At 47.6% G+C, this 15,576-nt stretch overlaps 1 protein-coding gene across 1 annotated transcript in view; it reads left to right on the top strand.

The window, feature by feature from the left end:
- Positions 1 to 15,576, top strand: part of SOS1 (SOS Ras/Rac guanine nucleotide exchange factor 1) — a 556,506-nt gene that overhangs the window by 421,994 nt on the left and 118,936 nt on the right. The window lies entirely within an intron of this gene.

Genomic DNA, 15,576 nt, shown 5'->3' with positions numbered 1-15,576 from the left:
TTCTAGGTCAGGATACCTGTAACATGATAGACTGCTTTGCTTTCAGAAACATGAGTTCACATGGTTCCTGTAAAGTTAACAGTTGAATTCCCCCCCCCCCCCCCCCCCCCCCCCCCCCCCGGTTTGTTCTTTACTTGGCAAACATCTGCTATAGCGCATACAGCATCTACAGGAACTTGAAGTAATTGTAAATGCCTATAAGGATACTCGCTGATTGGACATAAAGGTATCATGTTAATGCGGATAAATACAAATGTGTAACAACTGTAATAATAAATGCCAATAAAAAGAATTAAAAAAAAAAAAAAAGTTAACAGTTGAATTGATGTCAGAGGCCTGGGCCTTCAACAGCTGTGTCCCTAGTAACACCTTTTCCTGAAGTGCCTGACCCGGAAACATATGTGGCCTAGCGTGTTTGCCTGAGAACTTAGCTTGTAACATTTTGGCACACTGATAGAAAGGTTTGAAGTTCAGAGTCGTAGCCTGTAAGAGTTTTGTATTCTGAAGGATAGTTTTGCTGTCGGTGGCTTGCATATGGAAAGTTTCAATAACTTTAGGGATAGCTAGGTTGTCTAAATTCTGAGACCTGTGCTGTCTTAACCTGAATGATAACGTTGCCAAGAATGTTAAACTGTGATATCTAAAAGAGACAGTTATAGATTCCTTACCTTAGAATTACCCCACATGCGTCAGACTGGATCAGAAGAATTTTTTCTTAGCAGTACCCCTGTGAGTCGGTGTGTGTGGTGACAGTCGACTCCACATCCATCATAGTGGTTTCCGGAATAACGGTGCGGTGTCTACTTAGATGCCTCCCCTGCGCGCTGACATCCGTTCTTTTTTTTTCTGGGCTAGCCTTGCGCAAATCCAGAGAGAGCTACCCCAAGCCACTTTTTGGCTAACTTTTTGTGACATTTTGTCGACTTCTTTTTGAGTCTATCGACTCCTGGGGCGCGAGGGATGCCTCAATGCTGTACCGGGTTCGAGCCTTGCTGTTCTGTCACACGATGATGTCTGTGACAGATCCGCACCTCGTGTTCCTTTGGTGTCTTGAGCGCAATCGTGTCCCGAAGTCGTGCTCGGACTACCAGGCGATGAATCCTAAGTCTTTGCGGGAGCAGTCCCAAAAGCTATTGAAGGCCCGGCGGTCAGCTCCGCGTCGTTCTTGTTCGAGAGGAAGGTCTCGAGACCACTTGCGGAGCCACCACACCTCGTCGCACTCCAAGCCTTCGAGGTCCTCGGGTAATTCGAAGAAGCAGCAGCATCAGCACTCTTCGCCTTCTCCCCATTGGTCAGTTGACACGACGCAGGACCTGGAGCGTCATCGCTCCAAGGCGCCATCTACGGTGCCTGATTTAGGGACGACTCTGCTCCTCACCCTGTTTCCGGGAGCCAGAACGTCCCCTGCCCAACTTAGTACATTTTACGAAGCCCTTCTTCGCATCTTTGGGCAGCCCGATTCCAATGGTGCGCCTTTGGGCCCCGCGGAGCCGGTCGGGGTTCCTGGGCCTTCGATGCCACCAGCTTTGGCGCCGGAGCTCCCCGTGGGTCCGGTCCTGGATCCGGATCTACGCCGGTCGATCTCACTCGACCTTCCCCTGCGCAGATCCTGATGACGACTCCCCCAACGACGACCGTGCTCACGGTCGGTGCAGACCCCATCCTCACTTCCGAGATGGAGGTGGACCGACGTTCGATCTGACTCCGGAGGGTACTTTTGGTCTCCTGTTCATCCCTGGTGTTTCCTTTCGCCCAGATAGTGGTGATAAGGACTGGGAGGGGTCGCTGGACCCTTTAGCAGACCAGCTTGAAGAGCCGGACTGGAGAGAGGACCTGGGTGATGCCATTGGTCTGGATACTTCTCCCTGCCTTGCATGCTTTCTCCCTCCACCATGGCTACGGAGGAGGGAGCATTCTATGCTGTGGTGGGGGGCGAAGGGCAGCTGAGGCCTTCGGGCTAGAGCTCCCTTCATTGGCAGTCAGGACTAACCTCCTGACAGTGGTGCTTCACCTCCTGACAGTGGTGCTTCAGCCTGCGGCAACCTCCTCTGCACCCCTTCTGCCCTTCAACGAAGCCCTCGCTGACGCCCTCCTGGACATCTTGTCAAAGCACAGCACAGGGGCTCCTGTGGAAAGGACGATGCCTGCCGCCACTGCCCACCCCGGGTGGGTGACCCAGTTTTATTCACTCAACACCCTTCCCCCGAGAGCTTGATGGTCCAAGTGCCTTCTTCCAAGGGCGCATTCCCTTTGCTCCCCCAGATAGCGAATCCAAGAAGCTGGATCATCTTGGGAAGCGCATGTTCCCTTCCTCCAGCTTGGCACTGCTGTATGTGAATACCACGCGTCTCTTTGGCCGATACTCCCATACCATCTGGGATACGGTCGCGCAGGTGCTGCCTCAGTACCTGTAGGAGGCCTGGGCCGTTTTCTCCCAGGCAGTAGCAGATGTGAGAGAGAGAGCAAAATTCACGATCCGATATGGACTGTTAACACCGAATCACCAGGCAGAACTATTGCTACGTCGGTAGCCCTTAGGCGCTACTCCTGGTTGAGGACATCTGGCTTTTCGGGGGATGTCCAGACTACCTTGCTGGACATGCTCTTCGATGGCTGTCACCTTTTTGCCAACAAAACAGGCTCTGTGCCGGAGCGTTTTAAGGATTCTCTGGCTACGGCCAGAGCCTTGTGCCTCGCTGCATCTTCCCGCCCACTCCAGTCTGCTTTTCGCCCCTTTAGTGGCTATGGAAGGGGCGCTCAGCCACGTCCGGCCCAGTCTAGCCACTGAGTCACACAAGTGCCCAGCCTCTGCTTGGCCGGGGACGTGGGGACCAGCGGGCGGCCAGTCCACCCTTTACCCTCCTGCAGCAGCCTCCAAACCCTCCTAGTCCGACCTTTCCGAGCCATCAATGGCCAGTGGGCGGCAGGATTCGCCATCACTTCCCCCACTGGCAATCCATCAACTACTCCCTCCCCTTTGAAAATACCCACCCTCATGCCACCGTCTTTCGATCTCATGTCAGAGGATCATTTGGCGCTTCTCTGCCAGGAAGTCTTAGCTCTCTTGGCCATGGGAGCTATCGAAAGGGTCCCTGCGCCAGAAGTAGGTTGTGGTTGCTACTCCCTCTACTTTCTGGTGCCCAAGAAGGACAAAGGCCTACGTCCTATTGTAGATCTCGGGGCCCTCAACCGCTTAAGTTCAAAATGCTCACATTGGCTCTGGTCCTGTCTGGTATATATTATGTTATAAAATTCTTTTAGAGCGCACATTCACCAATTGGTTTCTTGGCGCTATTCTAGGAGGTGCAGAACCTTGTAGGATTATTTATATGCTTGTCTAAACAGCCATGTCTTGAGGGATTTCCTGAAGCTCAGCAAGTCCGTGCAGAATCTATCTAATTTCAGGGGGGAGGGAATTCCAAAATCTGGGTGCCAGTATTGCAAACCTGCAACCACCCTGCCGCTTCAGTTTGAAGGAGGATATTGTCAGGAGATACAGGTGAGCAGAGCGCAGGTTGCGCAAGGGAGTATTGCTTTGAATAAGGCTATCAATGAGTTTGGGACTCCGACCATGCAAGGATTTGAAGATCAGGCAGCCTACCTTAAAGGCGCAACACTGAAGGATGAGGAGCCAATGCAGCTTCCTCATGAGATGAGTGACTTGTTGCCACATAGGTTGCTGAAAAAATCAGTCTAGCCACTTGGTTCTGCACCAGTTGTAGTTGTTTGGTTGAATATAGTGGAATGCCAAAGTATAGGGAAATGGCATAATCTATATGCAACAATGACCATGGCTAGAACAACCTGTATCAATGATTCTTGTGTAAAAAAGCTGGTGATCTTTCTTATGTTCCTTAGCTGGAAGAAGCAGGTTGAGATTACTGAACCAATTTGGGTCTTCATTGTAAGGTCATTATTTATTGTTACCCCAAGATTTTTTGCGGAAGGCGATGGGGTAGGGAAAGATCCTAGTTCAGTTGGCCAAAAGTGCGGGCCCCAGAGATTGTCTGCCCCCGTTAGGACCAATTCAGTATTGTCTGGGTTGAGTTTTAAATGATTGCTATCCATCCAGTGGTGAATGTACAGCATAGTAGTCTGGAATTCGAGGACTGATTCAGAAGAGTTGCCAATAGCAAATCTTAGTTGCAGGTCATCTGCATAATTGAAAGTGCAAACCTTTCTCTCTTTCAAGGGCTGAATTAAAAAGGGAGGAGGTAGAGATTAAACAGATGAGGGGTTAGGGAAGAACCCTGCGGGACCCCACAGGTTGTCCTTCTCTTTGGTGCCGTGAACTGGGCTATGCGGACTGACTGGGAGCAGCCCTTCAGGAAAGAACTAATCCATCTGAGGGCTGAACCCTGTATGCCCGCATCCTTGACACGGTCCACCAAGATACCATGGTCGACCGTGTCAAAAGCCGCAAAAAGATCCAACAGCACCAAGGCCTGAGGGGAGCCACTATTGGCCTTTTCCCGCAGGGAGTCTAGTACCGCCAGTATCACAGTCTCTGTTGAATGGGCAGGGCAAAACCCTGCTTGATTTGGGTCAAGATAATCGGATTGTTCAGTGAAGTTGGAGAGGCACTTAGCCACATGAGCTTCCAATACCTTAGCCAGGTAGGGGAGTAATGACCCTTTCCTGCCCTCGACCCTGGAGACTGGATGGTGGTGTTGGACTTACAGGAAGCCTATTTCCATATTCCTGTCCTGCCAACCAACAGACGGGGATGACCATCTGGCTCTAACAAACAAGTGCTCTCCTCCTTTACCTCTACCAGCCTTTACTGTCAATACTTAACTCATTTAATCAACACATAAGCAATGACTGGCTTCTAATGCTACTAAAACTTCACAACATGACATGTTTTAAAACTGTTATCTGTCAGCAAATACATGATGTTACCAAACGCTTCTCTCACAGTGGTTCCCAAATGCACACAGACTCACAGTGTGATTCTAGACAAGCACCACTATCCCTAGGAGTTTACCAAAACTCATTCACTACAGTGGAAGAGGTAAGGGAACTGCACACAATCTACACATTTCACGACTGCACTTTGGTGTCCATGCCTGACTCTTTTAATCAACGCATAAGCAAAGACTGGCTTCTAATGCTACTAAAACTTGACAACATGACAGGTTTTAAAAGAGTTATCTGTCAGCAAATACAAGATATTACTAAATGCTTCTCTCACAGTGGTTCCCAAATGCACACAGGCTCTCTGTGTGATTCTAGACAAACAACACTATCCCTTGCACTATACCAAAACACATTTGTTCATCTACAAGGAGTACTACATTTTACTGCAGAAACATAACTCATTTCACAAATTCATAAACAATGACTGGTTTCTAATTCTACCAAAATATAAAAACTGCACAGTTATCTGTCTACAAACACATGAAAAAAACAAATCCTTATCACAAAATGGTTTCTACATGCACACACACTGTCAATAAGATTGTAGAGAAAAAAAAGTACTCCCTACACTTTAGCAGAAGAAATACATTAGTCTGATTAAAATAAAAATAGTCTACATACATCCCCTCAGAATTAAATAACTCACCTTTCAAGATGTTTTGTAGATTAAGAAGTATATCAGTCACACACCAGATATCAGTCACACACAAGATTTTCTTATACAGAATCTCTGCACTGTGCACCTGTCAGCAGAACCAAAGAATGGCAAAGTTTCCCTCTCATTTTCCACACATATACATGTAAAAATCAAATCACATTCCTTCCCACATAAATGCAAAAGCAAACACATATTTCTAATGGTTAAACATTTCAACCCTTTCCAAATGACAAACTTCAACCCTTCCCCCAATCTGCCTTCTGCCCGTTACCATAGAAACAGGTCATGGAACACTGTACTGAGCACACAGGTCACAAGTTCAGCACACACAATGTTGCTAATCAAAACAGCAAGTGTGCTTGACTCCTCAACATATCAGCTAATCATATATAATGTTCCTTACAATCAGTTTTTGTTAACCAATAAGAATCAAGCGTTTAAAAATCAGAAATATGCACCCTACCTTTCAGTGTAGAAGGTTGTTAAACAACCAATGATTTCTTGTCTTTTTTCAAAATTGCATCTTAGCCACCATTTTAGAAACATCTTACTTTCCAAACTGCCATTTCATTTACAGAGACCATCTGAGTGCATCCAGACCTCCTTACAAGATGCTTACAGTGTGGATTGTGGGACACAGCTACATTTTCTGGAGCCAAAGGTATGCAGAAAACAAAGGCATTCACAAAGACCTAGGTTTGCCAAATGTAGACATTAAATGGATTGGACAGAGGGGGTTAAAGTGGCACCAATTGATGCCATTGGTGAAATCCTTCATGCAAATCCAACACCCTGACCTCATAATAGTGCACTGTGGTGGCAATGACCTAGGCACTTTGACTGGGGTAGGTCTGGAAATGCTTATGAAGGACACCTTTGCAGAACTGATTTCACTTTTCCCTAAAACTGCCGTTGTGTACTCTAACATATGCCAAAGGCAGAAATGGAACTGGTCCAATCATTTTTGTCCACAGATTGAGAAAGCTAGGAAACATGTGAATAAATCTGTTTCTGCTTTTCTCCGAGACTACAGAATGGGGTCCATTTACAATAACAATCTGCGCTTTCATATGCAAGAGATGTATAGGAGAGATGGAGTACACTTTACTGATGAAGGAAACGGAGTCTTCCTCAACAACTTTAGACTCTGTATAGGTACTTACTTATAAGTACCAAAAACTCTCAATGAACACAACGGCTCTTTTTAGAGCCACTCGAGAACAAGACACTTAAGCTTAATCTTTATCTCCCAACAATTTCATTTTTTTTCCCTTGGATCCGCGAACCCACCGCGAGAGGATCCGTGCATCCAACGCGATAGGATGCACGCACCATGCGCGCATTTTGCCGGTTTTTTTTTTAAAAGGGGGGGGGGGCAGGGGTCCTTCTGGGACCCCCTAAGCACATCTAGAGGGTCAGAGTATTTCCACTCTGCCCCCTTTATATGTTTTACACACTTATTCCCCTTGCTTCTTCAGCCTCGCTTCTACAGAGGCAGAAAATGGCCACCAACAGTTCCTGGTTTCGAATGTAGAGAGGCACTCGACAGCCAATTAGCATTCAGCGCGCGATCGGGAGGGTGCGCGCTCGGTTCGAGGAGGGTGCGTGTACGGTCCGCGGATCCTCCGCGGCCATAGATATCACTAACTTTTTTACCCTAATGTTCTCAGGAACTACTGAACGGATTCACATCATATATGCAAAAGGCACGAGTCCGAACTGAGGACTACCTCTTTGCCAAATTTGGTGTCATTCCGTTCAGCGGTTCGGGCTGTAGCTGCGACAACAGATCCTATGGGAAATTGCATGGGGAAAACGCGTTTTGGGATCCCCCTTTTTCTCGGCCCCCGCTTGACGGATCGCCGCAAAATTTCAGGGTAGGAGCGGAGCGGGCCAAAAGTTTGGAAAATTTCGCGAGGATTCATCAACCGGCGCCAACGTTATTCCAAATAGAATGTTGCGGATTTCCTATGGCAAATAGGTCCTAACTATAACTATCTACTGGTGACCGCCAGTAGATTATATATGTATATGTGTATATATATATATATATATATGTATTCACTTAAAAAACCATAGGTTTCACACATGTTATGGTTAGGTGGACATTTCACTCGTAAAAAACCAATGAAATTCCACCGTTATAGTTAGTTCAGATAACTATAACTCGCGCGCCCGCTATCCAGTGCTCATGACGTCACATATTTCATCACTCATGACATGGTCAGTGGCATCACTCATGACATCACTGATGACATCATCCTTGTGATAGAGTGGCAGTCGCGCGAGTTATAGTTATCTGAACTAACTATAACGGTGTAATTTCATTGGTTTTTTACGAGTGAAATGTCCACCTAACTATAATATGTGTGAAACCTATGGTTTTTTAAGTGAATTTGCAAGGTTTTTTCAATGCTAATTCCTAACTATAACGTGTGTGAAACCTATGGTTATTTAAGTGAATTTGTACGCTTTTTTTTTTAATGGTTTTTCACCGTGCGCGCACTGTGCGCGCACCCCGCGTTTAAAAAAAAATAAAAATGTTTTTTCACCCTTGGGGGTCCTTTAGGGACCCCCTGACAAAGGCTAGGGGGTCAGGAACGCTCTACCCTGCCCCCTTTTCACATTCGCCACCTCTCTTTTTCACTCTCGCACCCACAACAAGCAAAATGGCGGCCGACACTTCCTGATTTCGACCGATTCGAACGCTGACTGACATGTAACCACCAATCAGAATTACGCTCGCGCACGTTAGGGTGCGCGCACCGTGCGCGCACGGTGCGCGGCTATAGATATTTATGTGCTTTAACTGCAATTTTCTCAGGAACTACTGAACAGATTGACTCCATATATGCCAAAGGCACTTCCCTGACCTGAGGACTACCTCTCTGCCAAATTTCAAGTAATTCTGTTCAGCCGTTCGGGCTGTACCTTCGACTAAAGGTCCTATGGGAAAATGCATGGGGAAAACGCGTTTTGGGACCCCCCCCTTTTTTCTCGGCCCCCGCTTGACAAATCACCCCGAGACTTTCAGGGAAGGAGCTGAACGGAGCACCCCATTAGTTTTGAAAATTTCGCGAGGATTCGTCAACCGGCGCCAAAGTTATTCAAAATAGAATTTTCAGATTTCCTATCGAAACACGGTCCTAACTATAACTATCTACTGGCGACCGCCAGTAGATAATATATATATGTATGTATGTTTAAAATAGTATGCTGGCACCTGTGCTCAACTGGTGGGAATACGTGGCAAATTGGGCATCCATGACTGCATTGTGCCCATGCCTGCCAAACCACTGGCCCTGTCATATCAGCTGTAGTTTTTGGAATATTGGTGTCATGCATTTCAGGATGATCCTTAACCTTGCCAAGTGCTGGCCCTGGCATTTTGGTGGAAAATTGTGGCATACCTTGACCATTCTCTGGACGACTCCCCACCTCCGATATAATATTGACTTGGCACAGTGGTGATATGGTGGGCATCTGTGGCACTCAGTGCTAAATCTTTGGGCCTAAATATTGACCACCATTCCGTTTTTTGTTTTTTTTTTTTAAAAGCAGGTCAATTTATGACATTGTTCAGTTACGGTCTGTTTTGCACACTTGAGGCGAATGATTCTTTCCTTCTAAAATGACTTCTTGACAACTCTTCAGTGTGTTATAATAATTCTTTCTTTATTCAGATACAAAAGCGTCCATAAAAGTTACAGATATACAGTCACACAATAAAACATAATACATGTCTAAAAACAACCGCCGTTGCACAGAGGTTAAAACATCATCCTCTTGTAAAAACAAATCATTAAAATTCTAAAAGTCTAGTGCTATTCTCACCATCAAGCTAGGAGTGGCTTCAAGGGTGCAGTCTTTTCAGAGATTAGTCCAACCTAGAGAGCCTAGATCTATAGGCCTCCCGCAAAAAGCGTATTACTGCGCAGAGGGTATAAGGGTTTGGTAGCCGCTGCAGGTGCAAAAGTGCCACTTTATCTTGCCAGAACTTCAGGCTCTTTTACAGTGTCCGAAGGAATCTGTTTCCTGGCAATGAGAACAAGTTGCAGAGTAAAACAAAGTGGAGTGTGTTTTATGGGGATTTAGGATTGCAACCACAAGGACGCCTTTGGGGTGAGGGCAAGAAACCAGCCGAGGATGCAAAAAGATGGTGGAGTTGGTTTAATCTAAAAAACATGATTAAAAATTTATCTTGAGCACTGGTTAATTCTAAAATGTATGGTTCTATGCCCAACACAGATTTTAACAATATATAAGCCCTCACTGTGGGTTTCTTAAGCTTGTTGTTTTCACGCTGTGCATTAGAACAGTTGCGGAATAGATCTTTCTTGATGTTGATATCCCTAGTGCTTAAGTGTCATGTGCAGAGCAAATATCTGGCCTTCCCATTGACTGACAAGACTCTTTAACGTAGTGTAGCCAAGGGATTTTATTACCATGTTCCAAGGCCAAACAGTCTCATAGGATCAAACTATTTAAGCCCTTTTCTGCGCATGTCCATCTCTTTATCCAGCATAGTAAGGATTTGACTGCTACTTGATCCGCCAGATGATCCGCCCCTAGGCCTTCATGCGCGAGCCAGGCTGTGGTGCCATGGGGGGCTCGGAGGATCCGGCTCAAAAACTTATTTTCTGCCACTTGTAATCTCTGAGAGCAGATATACCCCCTGATCTCGCTGCCATATAAGACTTTTGCAGTGACCTTGGATTTGTATAATTTCAGGATAACCTCCAGTGCCCAAGAGCCCAGTCTGTTGGCAAAGCCAGTCCTGGCCCCCACCAGTTTACTGAACTCACTCTGCTTCCCCTCTAAGAGGGCACTCCACTGAAGGAGGTCGTCAAATAACGCTCCTAGATAGGGGAAAGCAGGAACCTTAGCGAAAATGTGCTGACCAGCTTTAAAGGTTTTACTCAGGAGGCCCCTGGGGCCAGCTACTAGTACGAAGGACTTGGTCAAATTAACTGACAGGTCCAGCCTGTCCTTAAAAATGACAAAGCGGTCTATTAATACCTGTAGTCCCCGGAGTGTGCAGGCCATAAGCACCGCATCGTCGGCGTGAAGTAAAACTAGGAGGGCTCTCCTGCCCACTCTCGTGGAGTCCGACTGGAGCGCCAGTAGGGCCGCCTCAAGGCCATTAAGTTACACAGAAAATAAAAAAGGAGCTAAAATGCAGCCCTGACGCACCCCCGTGTGCAATTAAAATGATTTGTGAAGGCTCCCTCCTGAGAATATCTTACTGCCGCGGTTGTCTGGGTGTGAAGTGAAGAAAGTAGGTGCACAATACCAGGGTCTACTCCCAAAGAGGTTAAAATGGCCCAAAGCCTGGTCCGGTTGAATCGGTCAAAGGCTGACATGAGTCCATGAATGCCAGGTACAGAGCCCCCGGTTGTGCCAATGTATATTTAGCTGTCAAGAGATAGAGGTTAGGACATCGATCGGTGGTTGACATGCCTTCACGGAAACCAAACTGGACATCTGATAATATGTGTTTGTTGCCCACACAGACAATCTAGATAAGAGGACCCTGCTCAAGACCTTTACTGTAGCATCAATAAAAGAGATTGGCCTGTACGACTGCGGATTGTCCTTGTCCCCCTTTTTTATTTTTTAAAGATGGTTACTATTGTGGCTATGGTCCAGGAGGGCACCATCCCCTTGGATTCCGCCGCTTTTAAGACTTGGGTCAGTAAGGGGGCCCAGACCTCAGTGTTATTAGGGAAAAGGTCCGTAGGTATTCCGTCGGTGCCTTATTTAGTGATAACAGCTCAATGCTTGAGTATACCTCCTCCAAGGAAAAGCTAATGGGGTTAACAGCCGGACTGAGGGGAATATCTGTGCGTAGCACCGCCAGAGGATCTACATCATATACCTTTTGAAAGTGAGAGACCCACTGGTCTGGCGTTATCTGGTGGCACACTGTCGGTCTAGCTTGTTTAGCGAAGCAGGGGCTATTGATAGTCTTCCAGAAAAGGGCTGAATATCTCAATTCCCCCGCTTTAACTAGGTACTCCCATGCCTCCTTTTGTAGCTTGTGCCTGAGAAATCTGATAAAGACCTCTAGCCACAGATTCCTTAACTTAGAATATCCTCCAGGCGCCAGTCTGGATCCGGATATTTTTCAGCAGTACTTCCGCATGCCGGGGACAGCGTCGCATGGCGTCGCTCTTACATTGTCCACGGATGTGACATCAGTTAAGCCATATATGTCCCTCCTGGCGCACTGATGTCTGTTTTCTTCTTTTCCTCACTGTGACGCGGTCAAGGTGAAGCGGTTCCACTGTCCTGTTTTTGGCCTTACTGTCGCCTTTTCGCATCCAGGAACAGTTTGCCTATGCCTTCGGGCTTTAAATCGTGTGAGACCTGTACGCAGCAGATGTCGGTGATGGATCCACATGTCAATTGTATGTGGTGCTTGGGCGAGCACCATGACTCCAAGGAGTGCGAACCTTTCGCAGCTGAAGGCAAAGTCCCTGCGGGAGCTTTGGATGAAGTTGTTGTCCGCCCGGATGTCTTGTTCGGAGTCCGAGCTTCATCGGTCTACTTCTCGAGCTGGGACTCCTGTTTGGGGCAGGTCACAAGGTCATTCCAGAGGACGTCGCTCGCCTTCCTCAGGTAAACACAAGAGGAAGTCATGGAGGGCGTCGGCCTCACGTAGTCGTGACGTCGGGCCCGTGGTTCCCGGTCTTTACCGGACCCGGCCCCTCAGCAGTCGACCTCCGCCTCCCCACCATTTCCTGGTGTTGGGGCGACTAGAGCCCAGATGGAAGCCTTTTACTAAGCTTTGCAGGCCATCTTTGGGCCGACCCCTCTCCCTGGCGTGCCTTCGGCCCCCATAGAGGTGGTAGAGACTTAGACTGGGAGCTCACCAGCGGGTTCGCCCTCGGCGCCAATCGAGTACCCTGACTTTGGCTCCAGAGTTGTGGTGACGTCGATGGGGCCTCTCATACAAATGTCAGGACACAGTCCACCTCCAGCATCAGGGGACTTGTCTCTGTTTCGACGCCGTCCCACACCGCAGTTTCCCATCGTGGTGGATATTGAGTCGACGCCGGTCGATGGAGCCTCCTTCAAGGTTCGTCGGCGCCGCCTCGACGTCGTTCGATGCCAGAGACATCCCTTACTACTCCTTTTCACATGGAGGATGAGGCCCTAGGGGGTTCACCCCCCAGCGTTTCTTGAGCGTTTTTCGGAACATGTTGATGTTGAGCAATGACAGGTCCTTGGACTGAAGAGCCTTTGGTTTTTGGTGGACGTGTTAGCCAGCAACTGTCCCCCAACTTTGATTTGCTATCGCCCCCTAGAATGGCGACGGAGGCTAGTGCTGCTTTTGCAACAGTCGTTCGCACAGCTTCTAACACTTTTCAGTTACATCCTCCTTCTATCTCTCTGCTCTCAGATCCCTTGTTGGATCTGCTCCATTAGGGCAATGCGGATGACAAGCCCTTGCTACCTTTTGGTGAGTCATTGTACAACATCCTTCTAGGGACCTGGGCGAGGCCCTCCTCAGGGGACTCTGTAGAATGTGCTGTCGCACATCGTCACCGCCCGGCTCCTGATGACAGTCTGTTTGTCCCTACACCCTAGGGCTCAAGGGCTGGTTGTCCAGACAGCCTCAGCTTCACGGCCTTTGTCCTCTCCTCCGATGCTTCCACTCACTTAGGAATCTTGTTGGTTGGAGACATGTGGTTGGTAAATGTTTGTTTTCACGAGCTCGGCCCTCCGGTTCTTGAACACGTCCTGCAGGTTTGTATGGGGTACTTTCGCTCTCTGGGACTCTTTTGAGCGCTTCCTTCCCTCTCTTCTGGAGGGCCCTTGGGCTGACCTGACTCGGATACTCCAGGACAGTCGTGAGCTGGCAAAATTTTCAATGGAAACCACTGATTCTGTGGGTCGGGCAATGGCCAGGTCAGTTGCTCTGAGTCGCCGTGCTGGGCTGCGTGATGGCAGTTTTCATGAAAGGTTCAGGAGCGTTTTCGGGACTTGCCCTTTAATGGGCCCCATCTTTTTGACAGTCATGCGTACTCAGTGGTTCAGCGCCTCGTGCTTGGTTTTCAGTGAATGGCATTCTTTTTAGTCCCTTGTTGCGAACTTCTGGTTTTGTTTGCATTGGTCCCACTGTTGCCACTGTTCTTCTTTGGTGTCAGTCTCTGGGTTCAAGATTTTATTTCCCAGACGCACTGTACAGCTATTCAGCTGTTTCTGTCATTATTTTCACTTCCTCTGTATAAGAGCTAATCTCAAGAGGAGTTCCCTTGTATTTTATAGGGATGTACCGTACCCTATGTGGGCTATTCATTGGTTATTGTATAGCCATTCTAACTTACCACGGGAGATGTCTTTCTGGGTGGTGTGAGTATGATGCTCCAGGAAATGTTCTTCCTGGGTGGTGCAGGTCCTCCTATGATTATCTATCTCTTCTCTGGGGAGTTTTACTATAGTTCATGCTATAGACTTATAGCAAAATGTTTTTCGCCACCTGCTGTTGTAGGACTTCTCCTCTAGACAAGCCCACAAGGGTAGCGTAGCTCTCTTCGGGGTTAACATGTTCGTACTTTGCAATTGGTCCGTAGTTCCCTGCTGCCATTGAGGATGCAGACCCCTCCTGAATATTGTTGCATTTGCGCCACGTTTGGCTCACCCCAGCGTGTTCACATATACCCCTTTTCTTGCCGTGGCTGTCTTTTTCCAGCATTTCACTATATTTCTGCCATTTTGCCAAAGTTAGCCATCATCGCCGTAAGCCAGTGTCTGTCTCTTGTGAGCATGTTGTTCTGTTCCACTTCAGAGACCGGTTCTTTTCCGTATCCAGTTCTGGCACGGTATGTTACCACACACTGAGCACGTTCACAGGCACGAGGTACCTGGTGGTCCAACTTGCGCCACAGTGTTGGCTGTGTTTGATTCTGGTGGTATTGTCTTCTCTTTACTCTTTGGTGCTAGGAAGTGCTTCTGTCCTTAGCCTTCCCTCAGTTCTCCAACCTGTCTGGGTTCCTCCTAGTCGGCAGTTGGTTCTGTGCCAGACGCGTTGTTGGTGCACATTGTCTTAGCCCTCACTTTTCGTATTCACTTCCCAAGCAGGGGTTCAGGTCATTCTGCTCTTTGCTACTTAGCTGCTCTTTGTCCTTCATACATCTGTAAAAGGTTAGATGTATGTGTCTTTTTGCCGACACGTCTGTGCTGTCGATGCTACGTTTCATAGGCTTTTGCATGTGTGTGGTGTGGTTACATGGTTCATATGGTCTGCCTAAGTGTATCCATATTGTCCACATACACATATCTCCTTGTGGGTATGCTTTTGTATGTCTCGGCATTGATGACATCTGTGTCTATGCATGTCCATCTGGGCATCCACTGTTGTGTATGCTCATTTTGTACGATCTGACTCTATCGTACTGTTTTGTTCTTTCTCTGGGACATTCTTTTTTGCAGGTCCATGGATCCTGTGCTAGTTCTGCTTCTTTTTCCTATTGCAGAAAACTTATGGAATTCTTCCATTGGGCACTGGCCATTTTGGTTTCTATAATATTCCCTCGTCCCTTCCTGAAGGGTGTAGGTCTCAAACTGTCCTCTGCCGGACTGTGGCGCCATTGCCTTTTATTGTTGATGCTCCTTTTATAGAGCTTAAGGGCCTGATATCAGCCACGCTTACACTTGCTGTCCCCTCCTGTTTTGGTCCATCTTCTTGACAGATTAGTTCTCTTTTGGAAGCTGGTGGGGTTGAGTTGCAGACCCTCCTCCAATGAAGTATAGCTTTGGTATCTCTTCTAAGTTAAAGAATCTGCGTCAAGATGTCTCTATCAAATGAACAAGTTACTTACCTTCGGTAACAATGCATCTGGTAGAGAGACAGTCTAGCCGCAGATTCCTTAACGCCCACCCATCCTCCCCGCTTTGCGAGGACCTTTTCAGGTTGGGTTCTAACCCTCTCGTCTTTTCTGCCAGTGGTCTGTCTTCATGCGTGTTTCTCTACTTCATGTCCTTCACTATGT

Source organism: Triturus cristatus, chromosome 6 (assembly GCF_964204655.1).
Source record: "Triturus cristatus chromosome 6, aTriCri1.1, whole genome shotgun sequence".
Classification (NCBI taxonomy): domain Eukaryota; kingdom Metazoa; phylum Chordata; class Amphibia; order Caudata; family Salamandridae; genus Triturus; species Triturus cristatus.
Note: the sequence above shows the minus strand (reverse complement) of the source record. Positions and strands in the feature narration are given on the sequence as shown.